Genomic DNA, 17,619 nt, shown 5'->3' on the forward strand with positions numbered 1-17,619 from the left:
AGATGGGCATCCAAAAAAGAGTACCTCCGATTTGTCTGAGTTGCACTTGAGGCTGTTGAGCTGGAACCATTTAAAAACAGCCCCAAGGCACTCACGAATACTCTCTCCATCAAAATCTTCTCCTTTCCTGCACGAAAAGAGGAGCTGGGTATCGTCGGCATAAGATACGATCTGGGCCCCCGAAAACTCCGCCAATGCCGCCAAAGGAGTCATAAAGATGTTAAAAAGAGTCGGGCTCAACACAGAGCCCTGTGGAACTCCGACTCCCAGAGGCGGCATCGTGGCAGAGCTGGGCAGGACCCAGACCGTTTGCTGACGGCCCTCCAAGAATGATCTAAACAATCTGAACACCGCCCCCCCTCAGACCGATATCATAAAGTCTGGCGAGGAGACCCTCATGGGGGACGGTGTCAAAGGCCGCCGACAAGTCCAACATAACGAGCATAGCTTTGCCCCCCGAATCCAGTACCTCTCTAATGGCCTCAGACACCTCCAAGAGCGCCGTCTCGGTGCTTAGGTTAGGGCGGAAGCCAGATTGAGTAGAGTGCAGCAGATTATGAGATTCCAAGAAATTGGAGAGCACGATATGCACATGCTTCTCCAAGATCTTAGCCAACGCAGGGAGAAGAGAAATAGGCCTATAGTTGGCCAAAGCCTCAGGGTCTAGACCAGACTTTTTGAGAAGAGGAATAACCATTGCCTGTTTCCAGGCCTGCGGGACCACCCCCCGACTCAGGGAGAGATTCAAAAGTGGATTCGCCAGCGGATTTACAGCTTCAGCCATTTTCGCCAAGAATTTGGCCGGACAAGGGTCAAGAGGCGACCCAGATTTAAGATTGGCCATAAGTACTGAAGACGACGAAGCTGAAATTGGCGGAAAAACTGCCAGAACTGGACCCGTAGGGGCCAATGAATCTAGGCCGTCCTCATAATTGGGACGTACCTCAGCCACCCTCGGGGGAAAGGAGTCCTGGATCAGTTGAATCTTAGTAGTAAAGAAATTGGCGAGGGCAGAAACCCACGGCTCAGACGGAGCGGCAATGGTCCCATTATACCGTGGGGACATAAATTCCCTGACAATCGTAAAGATCTCCTTACAGGAGTTAGAGGCAGCCTCTATCCTCCTTGCCAGATAGCCTTTTTTTTCAAGGAGGATGTCTCGATGGTATGCTTTAACCGCGGTCCTATATACAAGCCTGGCCTCCGGATCATACTGCGACCGCCATGCCCTTTCAGCCACCTTGCACTGCCGTCGAGAGGCCGATAGTGCTTCAGTAAACCAAGGGGCCGAGACCCGCTTAGATGTTAGTCGAGGGGCCTTCTCAGGGGCCAGATCATTCAGCCTATCCGTTAGCCATGCCTGCAAGGACACTAAATCACTCTCCAGATCACCCGTAAAGAGACAGGGATTATCAAGAGATGCTTGGGCCAGCATTTCAGGAGTCACCCGATGATACGCCCTAAGTGTACGTCCCTGATGCCTAGGAGCGGTACTTGATGGTTTCTTTTTGCCCAGTACGTAGAATTCGGCCAGCCTATGATCTGACCAAAGTACCGGCAAAAGTGCAAGCACTTCTATAGGGGACGTAGAAAAAACCTGATCCAGGGTATGACCCTTGTCGCGTGTAGGTCCAAAAAGTTAAGGAACAAGACCTAAGGAGGCCGTGACATCAGTCAATTTGATCGTATCCGGATCCAATCCCTCCTCCATATGAAAATTAAAATCCCCGGCCACTACACAATGCTCAGCTCTAAGAGCGAGCACCGCAATTACAGACTGGAGCTCATCAAAGAAGGAACCAGCCGGTCCCGGGGGCCTATAGACTAACAGCCCTTTGACAGATTGATGAGGCGCCAATACTATAGAAAAAGCGAGGGATTCAGATCCTGTGATGGCATCCGTGGGAATAATGGAGCATGTGACCAATTTATTCACTACAAGTGCCACACCCCCACCCCTCCCCACCGATCTATCTTGACGATAAATATCGTATTCTGGAGGAATTGCTGTAGCTATATCAGGATTGGAAGAATCCCCCAGCCAGGTCTCTGTCAACATCAGACATAACGGTTTTTCAGTGGACAGGAGATCAAAAATTTCCAGCATGCCTGCTAATGGACCTGGTATTTAGAAGCAAAAAAAGATGCTTCACACAATCCACCTCCCTATTTGGTATAGAGACTGAAGCCGTACTTGGGAACCACCCACACCCCGGGCATCGTCTCTTACCCCTATACCGTCTGGGAAAGACTCTGTGACAGGCGCAAAACACCTTCTGCAGCGACCGTAGCTCACGAGCCGTATAACATACCATGATTACAGCAACAGATGGTAATACTTATAAGTATACTAATGTCGGAGACGCCGTCCCACGCCTCCGAGACGCTGACGAGCGCAGACGGGCAGGACTCTGGCACAACTCAGGCACAGAGAAGGCGCCCACCACTGCGCGTCACCGCTGCGCGTTAAAGTGGCTGGCTTAAATAGACCGTCCGCGTATAGGCTGCACGCCTACACCACCAATATGGCGCCCGACAATGCCACCAGCGATACCCCAACCCAAAATGGCGACCAAAGATCCCCCACCTACCCCAACCCGAGGACAGGACCCGCCAAACAGCGCTGCGCTAACAATTATGATGCAAGTGAGAGGGCGAGTGAGAGGGCGAGTAAAACCAAGGGTAAGAAATGAAAAATAACACAGATACTCAAACGGGAGATTTTAAAATATCAAGATAGCGCTGCGCTCTGCGCGTATGTCCATTGGCAGGTAGTAAAAGCTCAGATACCTTATCCAGCTGACCCGTTCAACTGACCGCCTTAAATAGACCGTCCGCGTATAGGCTGCACGCCTACACCACCAATATGGCGCCCGACAATGCCACCAGCGATACACCAACCCAAAATGGCGACCAAAGATCCCCCAGCTACCCCAACCCGAGGACAGGACCCGCCAAACAGCGGTGCGCTAACAATTATGATGCAAGTGAGTGGGCGAGTAAAACCAAGGGTAAGAAATGAAAAATAACACAGATACTCAAACGGGAGATTTTAAAATATCAAGATAGCGCTGCGCTCTGCGCGTATGTCTATTGGCAGGTAGTAAAAGCTCAGGTACCTTATCCACACAAGATGCATATCCAGCTCCAAAGATAATGAATTGCTTCCTATGAATCAGCATCATAATCGCTAAACTCGCAATGCGCAACTGGTATTGTATACGCTATTTAAATCAAAAAAACAATTTAGCATATGCATTACATTTGAATGAGCATTGTCATCAATGTGTCACCAGTCGCGTCTTTTCTATTCACAATTACATTAAATTGACTCCCTCAAATGCCGGTCTAACCAAACTATGGGCTCCAAGTCCGCCATGCGACACCTTTAAAAAGGCGACCAATAGGGCAGTAAAGCTACAATCCTGTCTTGGATACAAAATCAAGTTCAGCGCCCGCTCTCACGCATGGATGGTGATTAAAGACTAAAACACCATGACCCCAGCACCTTACCTGGCAATCCCGTTTTCAGCACGTATAAAGCGCAAACTCATGATTCCGCGCATGAGTAACTTACTAACACTAGCAAAGCAACCAATTTGGAAATACGCTGGTCCGACATCATGTAGACTTTGCAAAGGAAAAAAAATCTCACTCATTGGCTCTGCATCTGTCCCAAACTGCGCAAGCTACGCTCATAAATGTTAAAGAAACGGTTCAACAACAGAGGGATCCATACAAGTAGGGAATCCATAATAGCATGCCTTAATCCTGGAGACCTGCAGTTAAACTGCACATTTCTGGGAATGGCTCAAACCGAATAAAAAGTGAATCTAATATTATCGTGACCAGTCCACTATCACACTATCCTGCTTTGGGTGGGATAGGCGGTTGAACATAAGTTACATTTGTGTGCGTATTTGCATAAGTACTGCCACAGTTTTAATGCTGAGTGGCTATAATCATGTAATTTTGGGGTAAAAAATAAATAAATTGATTGCATCTTTTCTTAGGATGTAATATTTTATTACATTATATATGGTAATATTTTATATTTTAAACTGGGAAATTGTCATGGCTTTGCATATTTGCACATATACTAGTCCATCTTTTAAAGCGGATTGGATTTAATCATGTCATTTTGGGGTAAAAAATTGATTGCACCTTTCTCTAGGATGTATTATTTTATTACATTATACATGGTAATATTTCATACCTTAAATTGCAAAATTGGCATGGCCTTGCGTATTTGCACATATACAATCCCGGTCTTAACCTCTTCTGTGCCCATGACGAGATAGTCTCGTCATGGAGCACGGTCGCGCTGTGCCCATGACGAGACTATCTCGTCATGAACCCCACCCACTAATGTAACGCCCGGCACAGGAGGGGGAAAGGGCGTGGCACTGAAGGGGTTAAAACTGATCGGTTTTAATCATGTAATTTTAGGGCATAGTCACGGATCGCATAATTTCTTAGAATTTACTATTTAATCACCTTACATATGATAATATTTATGCTTAAGTTGCAAAATGGTTATGGTTTTAAATAACTGAAATAATAAACGTGAACTTGATATTGTAATTATTGCAAGATTTATTAATTAAATACAAAGTTTGCCTTTCTTTGGTCCCAAATCAACAGTCTGTTTTATTTTAGTTGCTTTGCAATTTCAGGCTTTTTCAAAATTTTAAATACTTTAAAACTGTTTGTGCTGAAATATGAAACTAAATAAAAACCCTTTGCTGACTTTAGACGTTTCAATTTTCTACATTCAGATTTTGCAATTGCAGCTGTCATTTTAACATGGAGGACACTTTATGGGTTTTCTCATTGTTTTCAACTAAATACACTGTGAGTGGAGTTTCTTAGTATAGAGTTTTGAGAGTACATAGGAAATGAGGGAACGAAGGAATAAGTGAGTTATGAATAGAAGTGTGGTACTAATGAGGGGTTATCACAGCAAAGGTAGGATTGAGAATCTTTTTTGGTAGGGTGGACTTTTAATTTTGTGTTCTATCTTTTTTAATCTATGTATATGATGAGTAGGAGGAATCTGCTTTACTGGAATGCTGCTTTTTAAGTGAGGGGCACTGTTTTGTTACATTTGAAATTTAACTTCAGATTCCTTTTCAAGAAAAGAATACTAATTGATTCTTTATATTCTTTTCAATCTATCGGCATGTGCTTGGAGTGTTTGTTTGTTTCTTTGCTTTATCGATTCACTTGATGCTAAATGTTTTTACATTGTTTGACTGGCATTTGTGTGTAATTTTTTGCACTTGAAATTTCCATTTGTTAATGTATAGACACTTAAAGGTCTCAAATTTGGATCGGGATATAAAACAAGCAATGGAAGTGTTGGTCCAGCCTCATATTTTATTGAAGCTGATGTTCTGGTACTGCTTTTTAGAAATGATACATGTCTAAAAGGCACCAATCATTTCCATCAACAGCCACCAAAACCCTTCAAATGTGCCCAAACGTGGTCGTAACTGACTCTTCTCAAAAAATTTAAAGTCTAGAAGTTCATTTCAAAAATTTGTAATATGTTACTTAGAGCTACTTGTTGTGTTTAGTTCTCAAATAAAATATAATTGTGTTTATTATTCCAAAATTATGGTGCAAAATGTTGAGCATCTTCCAATAAATATTTCAGAAAATATGTTTCTTAAATGCTTCAATGGCAGCTGCTTAGGCAGGTCGCTCCCCACGCCGCACAGTACCACCAGTGTGTTGCGCTCTTGAGCCCTGCTGCCGCTCTGCCGTGAGATCGAGGCCCTCCTCCACCCGCAGGCTACCACCTGCGCCTTATCCCCGGTGGCAGGCCGCAGGTTTGCTTGCTTGGTTTGTTGCCCACATTGTATTGTAATTGTGCCCGTATTATTTTGCAATTGTATTCTGTACTCGTTTCTCGCCCCTTTATTTCCCCCATCTCTGCTGTGCCCCTCTTTTTCCCTTCTGTACCCTCTGCCGATACCGCTTTCCCGCCGCTGCGTCCCGTGCGTCCCCACCCCCATTCGTCCGCTTCCACCCACCTCCCAGCTGCTCCTCCCTCTCACCTCCCCTTCTTATGGCGTCCGCTGCGCGGTGAAGGCAGCAACCCTTGACCCTGCTTAGGCAGGTCGCTCCCCATGCCGCACACCTGTGAGGTAGGAGGAACCAGTAGTGGGAGCAGCATCGGCAGGGCTGCATGGTGGGTGTGCTGAAGCGGTGGCGAGGAGTTCGGAAGCGGCGAGGACGGTGAAAGGTGAAAGTGGCAAGCAGCTGAGTTAATGGAGGGGAAAAAGCACGAACATTAAAACTAAAGAGAAAGACTGCAAGACGTAACCGCACCTGAGACGGATTGTGACGGGCGATCGATGGACATCGTCGGTTAACGGTCGATTGGAATTCGTGGAGGAAAGCTACGGATGTTGCTTTCTACTGTGGGGCTGAGAGAGCTTGAAAGCTGGTGGAAAAACGGATGATAGCTGTTTAACATAGACAGTGAGTACAAAATTACTTAAAACTGAGTTTCAACTGCAGGCTCCGAGTAGGTTGGTCACGTGAAATAGTTAAAGGGAAAAAGTTAAAGTTAAAGTCTCAGACAACGGGGAGGAAAATATATTAAATAATAACAGCTGAATTGGAAATAACTGACGCTTCGACGCTTGTTTGGCCTGGTTAATTCGGGACTTTTGAATACTTGGAGTAATTTCTTTGGGCTTCTTCCTTGTTTGTTATGGCGCCTAAGACTGCCAGAGGTGGTAAAATAAGAGCCTCAGGGGAAACTGCTGTAGGGACACGTGCAGCTCTAGCGGCAAAGGGCTTAAAAGAGTTATCAGGTGCTATGGGTCAGAATACCCCCCTACAGGGGACTGTTCAAGGGACACCTAAGATATCGCAGGTTTTTCAGGCAATTCCTTGGAAAAAAGTGGTGACCTCAGTATGTGATCTTTCGGATATTTCAAAACAAGGAGGTTTATTTACAGAAGAGAGTAGAACTCTTTTGGAACAAGGCGCTGTAACAGAGGGGGCTATGAATGCCTCTAACGACCCGGTATCTCCAGGTGAGATTGGCTGTATTAGGGAGGACAGAGATGAACCTACTATCAGCAGTAAAGACAGTGAATTTTTTTCACTTTCGGAGCATTCGGAAGAGTCAGAAGAATCTGACTTAGAAGAAAATATTCAACTGTACGAGGAGGGTCCTGGAGATATAACTTCCATCGGCAGAAGCCACATTGAAAGCCCTTCTTCAGAGGGGGCCCCTACAGTAGTACAAACTGTGCGGAAGAAAGTCAAGGAAGGAGCTACTGGATTGTCATCGATAGACGCTTCGGATTGGGAACCCTCAAGTGAAGTGTTGGAAGGCTTTAACTTGTCTGATCAAGCTACTGGGGGTGTCGTAGAAGCGGGCCAATGCCATACATCTTTGGAGTCAATCCATAGATTAATTTCATCACATAGGTTGGAAACACGAGCCGAGAATCTAAAAACACATACTGCATGTCGAAAGTTGCAAAACACAGTCAGACGATTGGCAAAATCTTGCAATGATTTCACTGCCAGGATGGGGGAAGCCGAGACTCGAATTTCATTGCTTGAAGACCAGATGGTGGCTCAAAAGGATGCAGTGGCAGATATTAAAGCTAATAAAGACGATGTTCATGACAAGCTGGTCGATTTGGAAAATCGTCTGCGCCGCAACAATCTCCGCATTTTGGGGGTGCCTGAAGGACTTGAGGGACAGGATGTCCGAAAATTTGTAGTTGAGTTATTTCAAGAAGCGTTTCCAGAGTTGAAAGAATGGAATTGGGCACAAGAACTACAACGGGCGCATAGGTTTCCCTTTCGACAGCGACCTGGTAGGAGTGGACAAGCACCGCAGCAACCCCGGGCTATCCTGATTTCTCTTAATAACTTTTTGGCTAGGCAGTCTTTATACGATTTGGCTAGGCCAAACAAACAGAGAGCTGGTAAAGGAATACAATTTTTTGTGAGACCAGACTACTGTCACTCTACGGTTGAGAAGAGATGGCAGTTGCGGCAGCTGATTAATCTTTTTCAAGTTAAAAATGCACAAGCTTTTCTATTACAGCCAGCTACTTTGAAGATTGTTAATAGAGGTCAGACTCGTTATTTTACTTCTGATGTCGAAGCCAAAGAATATCTTTTATCTTTGGGCTAAGGACTAAGAACAATTATTGTTTTGTTGATTAAGGTTATTATGCTGAATGATGATCTTTCTTTGGAGTAGCTATTGTAAACTTCTATGTGTATAATCATGTGTATAACCATTGTTTTTCTTATTTGGCTGCTGTACAGGATGATGAGGGGGGGGGCGAGCATCTATGGGCTGATCACTAAGCATCTTAAGGGCAATTGGCCCTAATGCCTTATTGGTTGGGGTGGGTCACGGTTGGGTTGGGGAGGTGGGAATAGAGGGAGGGAGTTTGGGGGGGTTAGAGGGGCACTTGGGGTGTAGAGTTTTGGGTGGGAAGGGGTCAAATGGTAAAATTTCAGTTCGCAGCATGAGAAGTAAAAGTTATAGAATTTATTTTTTGGGGAAAGCTGATGGACATGGGGCATCTCTATAGAAATGGCTAATAGGAGCTTGCGTATATGTACATTTAATATATGTGGGCTAAATAATGGCTTAAAGAGGAAACGAGTTGCTGCTGAGTTGCGGCTGATTAACCCTGACATTCTTTGTCTGCAAGAGACGCATGTCCCGTGGGATAACCGTAGCATATTATTAGATTTGGGGTATAATTTATTATCAACCTCTAAGCAATCTACTATGAATAGGGGGGTGGCGATCATGGTACGCCATGGTATAGTCAGTACGGGTAAAGAGAGGGTGGACAATTTTGGGAGGTGGGCTATTACTGAATGTATTGTGGGGGGAGTCAAAATTGTTATTTGTGTTGTATATGGATCTAACTTGGATGAGGCTGAGACCTTGGAGTTTTTAAATGTTGAGCTGTCTCTCTGGGGGACTCCGCTGATATTAGCTGGGGACTTTAATATACATGGGGATGTACAGACATGGGAACCTTATTTTATTAATTATAGAGGGCGCAAGCCCAAAGTGTTCAGGGCCTTGCAACAATTGATACAAAATCATGGACTAGCCGATGGCTGGGGGATTGGGGAACATGATGAAGGGGATCTTGGTTATACTTTTTACTCATCCCCGCATAACAAGTGTGTTCGGTTAGATTATATATTTTTACCCCGACTGTTGGCTGCTGATTCAAAAATACAGGTATGGCCTCGGATTTCGTCAGATCATGGACCCGTGGTTATGGATCTTGTTAGTCTTGCCCTCTTAAGAGAACAGCGATCTTTTACATTTAATAAAAAATTGTTTAGTGATGATGAATATATTCAACATATTCAAACGTGGGTCATGGGATTTATAGAAAATAATAAAGGGTCGGCACCCCAGGCAATGATTTGGGATTCTTTGAAAGCTGGCATAAGGGGCGAAACATTTAGTTATGGATGGGCAAAGCAGAAGAAACGGAAAGAATACATGTTGGGTCTATGTGAGGAGTTAAAGCAGGTCGAATACGAATTTATTCAAGGGGTTAGAGCAAAATCGGATACTAAAGAGATCCTAGCAAAGATGGGTCGATGCAGGGCTAGAATTAACGAGATATGGAGTCAAGATATTGCTGTTCAGTATAAAACCTATAAAACTGAGAGATATGAATATGGCGAGACCGCAGGGAGATGTCTAGCGCAAAGGTTGCGGGGAAGACAAACCTCACAGCGAATAGATGCATTGGAAGATGGGAAAGGGGGAGTAGTAGAGACTACTGAAGGTATATTGGAGGTACTCTATATTACAAAGATTTATATACTCAGGACTTGGTCACGCAGGGTACTATAGAGGAATATCTATCTAACCTAGACTTGATCGAGATAGGGTTAGCAGATCGAGAGGAACTAGAAGCTCCTATGTCAATGTCAGAAATGCAAATAGCGATAGCAGGGCTAGCGTCAGGGAAAGCGGCAGGGCCGGATAGACTTCCTTTGGAAGTATATCGGATCATTTTTCCTATGATTAAGGATGATATGCTAGCTACGTTTTTAGAAGCCCAACGGGGTAATCCCCCACCATCATGGGATGATGCTAATATAGTGATATTTAAAAAACAAGACAAGCCTCCTAGAAATCCGGGGTCATATAGGCCGATATCATTAATTAATGCTGACAATAAGGTGTACTCGAAAATTCTCGCGACACGACTAGCTAAAATTATACCATTGTTGGTCTCTCGATGTCAGCACGGCTTTTTGCCCGGTAGGAGTACGGTAAATCATATACACAGGGTAATTTCATTGATAGATTATGCTACAACACGCCAAGAGCATATGGGGCTAATCTTTCTTGATGCTGAAAAAGCATTTGATAGAGTGTCCTGGGCTTTTTTGTGGGCCACAATGCAAAAGATGGGGATTGGTCCGCAATTTTTGTTAGCTTTGCAGACTATGTATAAACGTCCACGGGCTAGAATTTGTACGATGGGGAAGGAGTCTTCTTGTGTATATATAACTCGGGGGACCAGGCAGGGATGCCCTTGTTCACCTTTACTTTTCGCTATCTACATTAATCCATTGGTGCAAATATTGGAAACCAATAATGGCATAAAGCCAATGACAGTGGGGGAACAACAGACACGTGTCCTTGCTTATGCCGATGATATAGTTGTAGTAACATCTGATCCAGAGCAGGCAATTAGGGAGATCGAGGCTCTGACTCAGCAATATGGGGAAGTTGCTGGGTATAAGCTAAATATTTCTAAAACCCAGATCATATGTACTGAGGGACTCTGTCCTGGTGATGCTCGAGTTACATCGGAAGCTAGATATCTGGGTATAAAGATTAGAATGTCACCTCAAGAGATAGTTGAAGTAAATTGGGCAGGTATACTCGATGCTACAAAACGCCAATTGGAAAAGATAGAGTGCCTCCACTTATCAATGGTGGGAAGTCGTAATGTTTTAAAAATGTGTATACTCCCCCGGGTAATGTATTACTTCAGGACGGTAATGTTGGAGTTGACATGCGTACAATTAATGCAGCTACAGTCTATTGTAGATAGGTTTATATGGGGATGGAAAAAAAGTCGACGAGCCTCAAAATATATGACACTCCCACTGATACGTGGTGGATGGGGCGTGCCGAATTTTACGTTCTATTATTTAGTTTGTCTTTTGCAGAATATGCAATACCTGGTGATTGGGGCCGAAGCAAGGCCCTTTGAAACACCAGATGTATATCAGATGTTGTTGGGAATTCAGGCGAGGGAGGCCCTGCTTAAGTTTTACGAACCAAGCTATTTTAAAAGAACTCGATTCAAAATTGTATTAGCTGCATATAAAGCCTGGAAGAGGATACGAAAAACTACTTCTATAAATCGGATAGGTTACTACACACCACTTAACTCTATGGAAATTTTCCCTGCAGTGTTTTGGGATACAAAAATGGCTATATGGAAGGGTAAGGGGATACGACGTTTAGGTGATTTCTTTAGGGATGGGTCAATTATTCCCTTCTCCGAGTTGGTGGAACGGTATAAAATACCTAAACATGACTTCTTCAAATACTTGCAAATCCGAGACTTTATTAATAAACACTGTAAATGTACACGTGTGGTAACAAATGATTTATTAGAGGCATTATCAAAAAAAGCCAAAATTGGGACTTCGTATGATATATTATTGGCAACTCAGCGGGATGATATAGAGGTGCAAGATGCGAAATGGAGGGATAGACTAGGTAATGCTGGTCTATATGTGCAATCTTCAATTGCGATGGCAAGTAAAGTTATATTAACGGCAAATTTACGCACCCAACATTATAAAACTTTGTTTAATGTATATTGTACACCTGTTAAGATGATGAAGTGGGGTGGGATTCAGGATGGGAAATGCTTCAGATGTCAGGCGGATAAAGCTGATATTGTACATATATTTTTTGATTGTATAGCCTTAAAACAATATATATTTGATATTTCAGCATTTCTATCACAAACTACTGGGGTAGAAGTTAATATATCTAGAGAGGTTATGTTATTGGGTTTGGGTGAAGATATTGAACCTAGCCATATATGCTATCCTTTTCGTTATTTTATATTCATAGCGATGGCCGTTGCTCGATTATGTGTTGCATCTATGTGGCTGCAAGTAGAAGGGCCATCATTTGAAATGTGGCGCTCTAAGTTTCATAATGTGTTTAATTTAGAATATAGCCTCTATCGTATAAGATCTTTGAGGAAAAAACAACTAGGGCTTAAAATTTGGCAGCCAATGTTACAATATATGGAGTTGTAGATGTTTTACGTAAGAATGTTTGTGTCATCAGGATTTAATGAGTTTTCCATTTGGTTTTATTATATGGGATGCCCCAATAGCTTGGGTGATTTAAATGATTGATTCATGTATGATGTATTGCTGCGAACTGAATAATAAAGATATTAAAAAAAAAAAAAAAAAAAAGAATTTACTATTTAATCACCTTACATATGATAATATTTATGCTTAAGTTGCAAAATGGTTATGGTTTTAAATAACTGAAATAATAAACGTGAACTTGATATTGTAATTATTGCAAGATGTATTAATTAAATACAAAGTTTGCCTTTCTATGGTCCCAAATCAACAGTCTGTTTTATTTTAGTTGCTTTGCAATTTCAGGTTTTTTCAAAATTTTAAATACTTTAAAACTGTTTGTGCTGAAATATGAAACTAAATAAAAACCCTTTGCTGACTTTAGACGTTTCAATTTTCTACATTCAGATTTTGCAATTGCAGCTGTCATTTTAACATGGAGGACACTTTATGGGTTTTCTCATTGTTTTCAACTAAATACACTGTGAGTGGAGTTTCTTAGTATAGAGTTTTGAGAGTACATAGGAAATGAGGGAACGAAGGAATAAGTGAGTTATGAATAGAAGTGTGGTACTAATGAGGGGTTATCACAGCAAAGGTAGGATTGAGAATCTTTTTTGGTAGGGTGGACTTTTGATTTTGTGTTCTATCTTTTTTAATCTATGTATATGATGAGTAGGAGGAATCTGCTTTACTGGAATGCTGCTTTTTAAGTGAGGGGCACTGTTTTGTTACATTTGAAATTTAACTTCAGATTCCTTTTCAAGAAAATAATACTAATTGATTCTTTATATTCTTTTCAATCTATCGGCATGTGCTTGGAGTGTTTGTTTGTTTCTTTGCTTTATCGATTCACTTGATGCTAAATGTTTTTACATTGTTTGACTGGCATTTGTGTGTAATTTTTTGCACTTGAAATTTCCATTTGTTAATGTATAGACACTTAAAGGTCTCAAATTTGGATCGGGATATAAAACAAGCAATGGAAGTGTTGGTCCAGCCTCGTATTTTATTGAAGCTGATGTTCTGGTACTGCTTTTTAGAAATGATACATGTCTAAAAGGCACCAATCATTTCCATCAACAGCCACCAAAATCCTTCAAATGTGCCCAAACGTGGTCGTAACTGACTCTTCTCAAAAAATGTAAAGTCTAGAAGTTCATTTCAAAAATTTGTAATATGTTACTTAGAGCTACTTGTTGTGTTTAGTTCTCAAATAAAATATAATTGTGTTTATTATTCCAAAATTATGGTGCAAAATGTTGAGCATCTTCCAATAAATATTTCAGAAAATATGTTTCTTAAATGCTTCAATGGCAGCTGCTTAGGCAGGTCGCTCCCCACGCCGCACAGTACCACCAGTGTGTTGCGCTCTTGAGCCCTGCTGCCGCTCTGCCGTGAGATCGAGGCCCTCCTCCACCCGCAGGCTACCACCTGCGCCTTATCCCCGGTGGCCAGTGGTAGGCCGCAGGTTTGCTTGCTTGGTTTGTTGCCCACATTGTATTGTAATTGTGCCCGTATTATTTTGCAATTGTATTCTGTACTCGTTTCTCGCCCCTTTATTTCCCCCATCTCTGCTGTGCCCCTCTTTTTCCCTTCTGTACCCTCTGCCGATACCGCTTTCCCGCCGCTGCGTCCGGTGCGTCCCCACCCCCATTCGTCCGCTTCCACCCACCTCCCAGCTGCTCCTCCCTCCCACCTCCCCTTCTTATGGCGGCGCTGCGCGGTGAAGGCAGCAACCCTTGACCCTGCTTAGGCAGGTCGCTCCCCATGCCGCACAGCACCACCAGTGTGTTGCGCCCTTGAGCCCTGCTGCTGCTCTGCCGTGAGATCGAGGCCCTCCTCCACCCGCAGGCTACCACCTGCGCCTCATCCCTGGTGGCCAGTGGTAGGCCGCAGGTTTGCTTGTTTGCTTGGTTTGTTGCCCGCATTGTATTGTAATTGTGCCCGTATAGTTTTGCAATTGTATTCTGTACTCGTTTTTCACCCCTCTTTTTCCCTTCTGTACCCTCTGCCAATCCCGCTTTCCCGCCGCTGCGTCCCCTGCGTCCCCGCCCCCCCGCTCCCATTAGTCCGCTCCCTCCCACCTCCCCTTCTTATGGCGGCCGTGCCGCTGGCGTGCCCCTGGTGCGCCTAAGGCAAGCCCGTCTGTGCCTGGACCGCGCCCAGCGCCAGAACCCCTGGCCCCCGCGAACACCATGACACCCGTCTCCGCTACAACTCCAGCACCCTCCACGCACTCAGCACCCTCCACGCACTCAACACCGGCCAATCACGCACCTGCTGCCTGGCGCCCCGAAGCGCTCCCAAGGACCCATCTCCTGGTGAAACTGCAGCTTCAGGAAAGGACCCAACTACCTCAGCTGCATCCTCCTCAACACCCGCTCCGCCCGCAAACACGCCATTGACCTCTGGGACCTACTCGACTCTACCTCCCCAGACGTCGCCTCCCTGATGGAGACCTGGCTGAACCCCTCATCAGCACCCGACATCGCCATAGCCATCCCAGAGGGCTACAAGATCACCTGCAGGGACTGCACCAACGGAGTAGGAGGAGGAATTGCCATCATCCACAGGAACACCCTCAGAGTCTCGACCAACACCGACGACACCCTCAGCACAGCAGAACACCTGCACTTCCAGATCCACACCGACCCCAACACCACCCTCAGAGGAACCCTTGTCTACAGACCCCCCCGGACCCTGACCACAGTTCAGCGACTCCATCGCCGACTTAGTCAGCACATACGCCCTCACCTCCACAGACTACATCCTCCTTGGGGACCTGAACTTCCACCTGGAGAACAACAACGACACCAACTCCACCACCCTGATCGACAATCTAGCCAACCTCGGACTCAGACAACTTGTCACAACACCCACCCACTCCGCCGCCCACACATTTGACCCCATCTTCTCCGCCAGCCCCCACGTCCCCTTCAACCACACCACCGAACTCCACTGGACCGACCACCACTGCATCCACTTCACCTTCAAGAAGCCCACCGCGCACCACCGCACCCAACAGATGCCTCGCCGCTGCTGGAGCAAAGTCACCGAAGACCAGATAACCACCAACCTCGCCCGGAGCCCACCCGCCGACCCCGACACCGCCGCCTGCAACCTCAGACAGTGGATCGGCGACTGCGCCAACACCCTCGCCACGTTCAATAAACCCCCTAACAATCACACCAGCAAGAAAGCCAGCTGGTACACAGTAGACCTCCAGGCCTCCAAGCAAACCTGCCGAAAACTGGATAAGAACTGGCTCTGCGAACGAACACCGGACACCTACGCTGCCCACAAGAACGCCACCCACAGCCACCATCACCTCATCACATCCGCCAAAAGGGCATCCTTCAAAGACCGCCTAGACAACAACGCACACAACAGCAAAGAGCTCTTCAACATCGTGAAGGAACTCTCCAACCCCAGCTCCAACACCAACGACATCCCACCTTCGCAAGACCTGTGTGACTCGCTGGCCACCTTCTTCCACCGCAAGATCGCAGACATCCATGACAGCTTCAATGCCACGACCGCCCCAACAACCACTAAGACCTCCGGCCTAACGACCACCACCCGCACCAACCGCATACTCTCCTGTACCAACATCAACGACACCATCAAGATCATAAACACCATCCACTCCGGATCTCCGTCAGACCCATGCCCACACCACATCTTCAACAAAGCCAGCACAGCCATCGCACCCCATCTCCAGAAAGTCAACAACATCTCCATCGAGACAGCAACCTTCCCGGAGATCTGGAAGCACGCCGAGATCAATACCCTACTCAAGAAACCCAAGGCGGACCCCAAGGACCTCAAGAACTTCCGGCCCATCCCGGCGAAGGTCATCGAGAAGACCGTCAACAAACAACTGACCCGCTACCTCGATGAGAACAGCATCCTGGACCCTTCCCAGTCCGGGTTCCACAGCAACCACAGCACCGAGGCTGTCCTCATCGCCGCCACAGACGACATCAGGGCCCTGCTGGACAATGGAGAAACAGCGGGCCTCATCCTCCTGGACCGGTCAGCCGCCTTCAACACGGTCTGCCACCGCACACTAAGCACACGCCTACAGGATGCCGGGATCCAAGAGAAGGCCCTGGACTGGACCACCTCCTTCCTCTCTGGCAGAACACAGAGCGTCCGCCTCCTCTCCCTTCTTCTCCGAAGCCACTGAGATCATCTGCGGCGTACCCCAGGGCTCATCCCTCAGCCCTACGCTGTTTAACATCTACATAGCACCACTCGCCCACGTCGCCTGACTGCACGACCTTAACATCTCCTACGCTGATGACACCCAACTGATCCTCTCCCTCACCAAAGACCCCCACACCACCGAAACCAACCTCCACGAAGGAACGAAGGTCGTCGCCGAATGGATGAGGAACAGCCGACTGAAGCTGAACTCTGACAAGACTGAGGTCCTCATCCTCGGATCCACCCCTTCGGCCTGGGACGACTTTTGGTGGCTGACTGCACTGGGAACTGCTCCAACACCCACCGACCACGTACGCAACCTAGGAGTCATCCTCGACTCCACCCTCGCCATGACTAAGCAGGTAAATGCCGTCTCTTCCCCCTGCTTCAACACCCTCTGCATGCTCCGCAGGACCTACACCGAAATGAGAAGAACGGTCACCTAGGCCCTCATCAGCAGCAGGTTGGACTACGGAAACGCCCTCTACGCAGGAGCCACGGCCAAACTCCTGAGACGGCTTCAACGCATCCAGAACGCCTGATCCTCGACATCCCTGGCCGCAGCCACATCACACCCCACCTGAGAGACCTGCACTGGCTCCCCATCAACAAGAGGATAACCTTCAAGCTCCTCACCCACGCGTGCAGGGCACTCCACAACACCAGACCAGCATACCTCAGCAGACGACTCAGCTTCTACACCCCCACCCGCCAGCTCAGCCGACCTCGCCCTTACCACAGTCCCCCGCATCCGAAGAACGACCTCCGGCAGCAGATCGTTCTCCCACTTCGCTGCCAAGACCTGGAACACCCTCCCCATCCACCTACGACAGACCCAAAACCTGCTGACCTTCAGAAGACTCCTCAAGACCTGGCTTTCGAGCACTAGCAGCACCCACCACCCCTCAGCGCCTTGAGACCCTCACGGGTATGTAGCGAGCTTTATAAATGACATGATTGATTGATCGTAATCCATGAGGCAGATTTCTGGACATATACTTGGCTGTTTGCTTTGCTTTT

Source organism: Triturus cristatus, chromosome 1_1 (assembly GCF_964204655.1).
Source record: "Triturus cristatus chromosome 1_1, aTriCri1.1, whole genome shotgun sequence".
Classification (NCBI taxonomy): domain Eukaryota; kingdom Metazoa; phylum Chordata; class Amphibia; order Caudata; family Salamandridae; genus Triturus; species Triturus cristatus.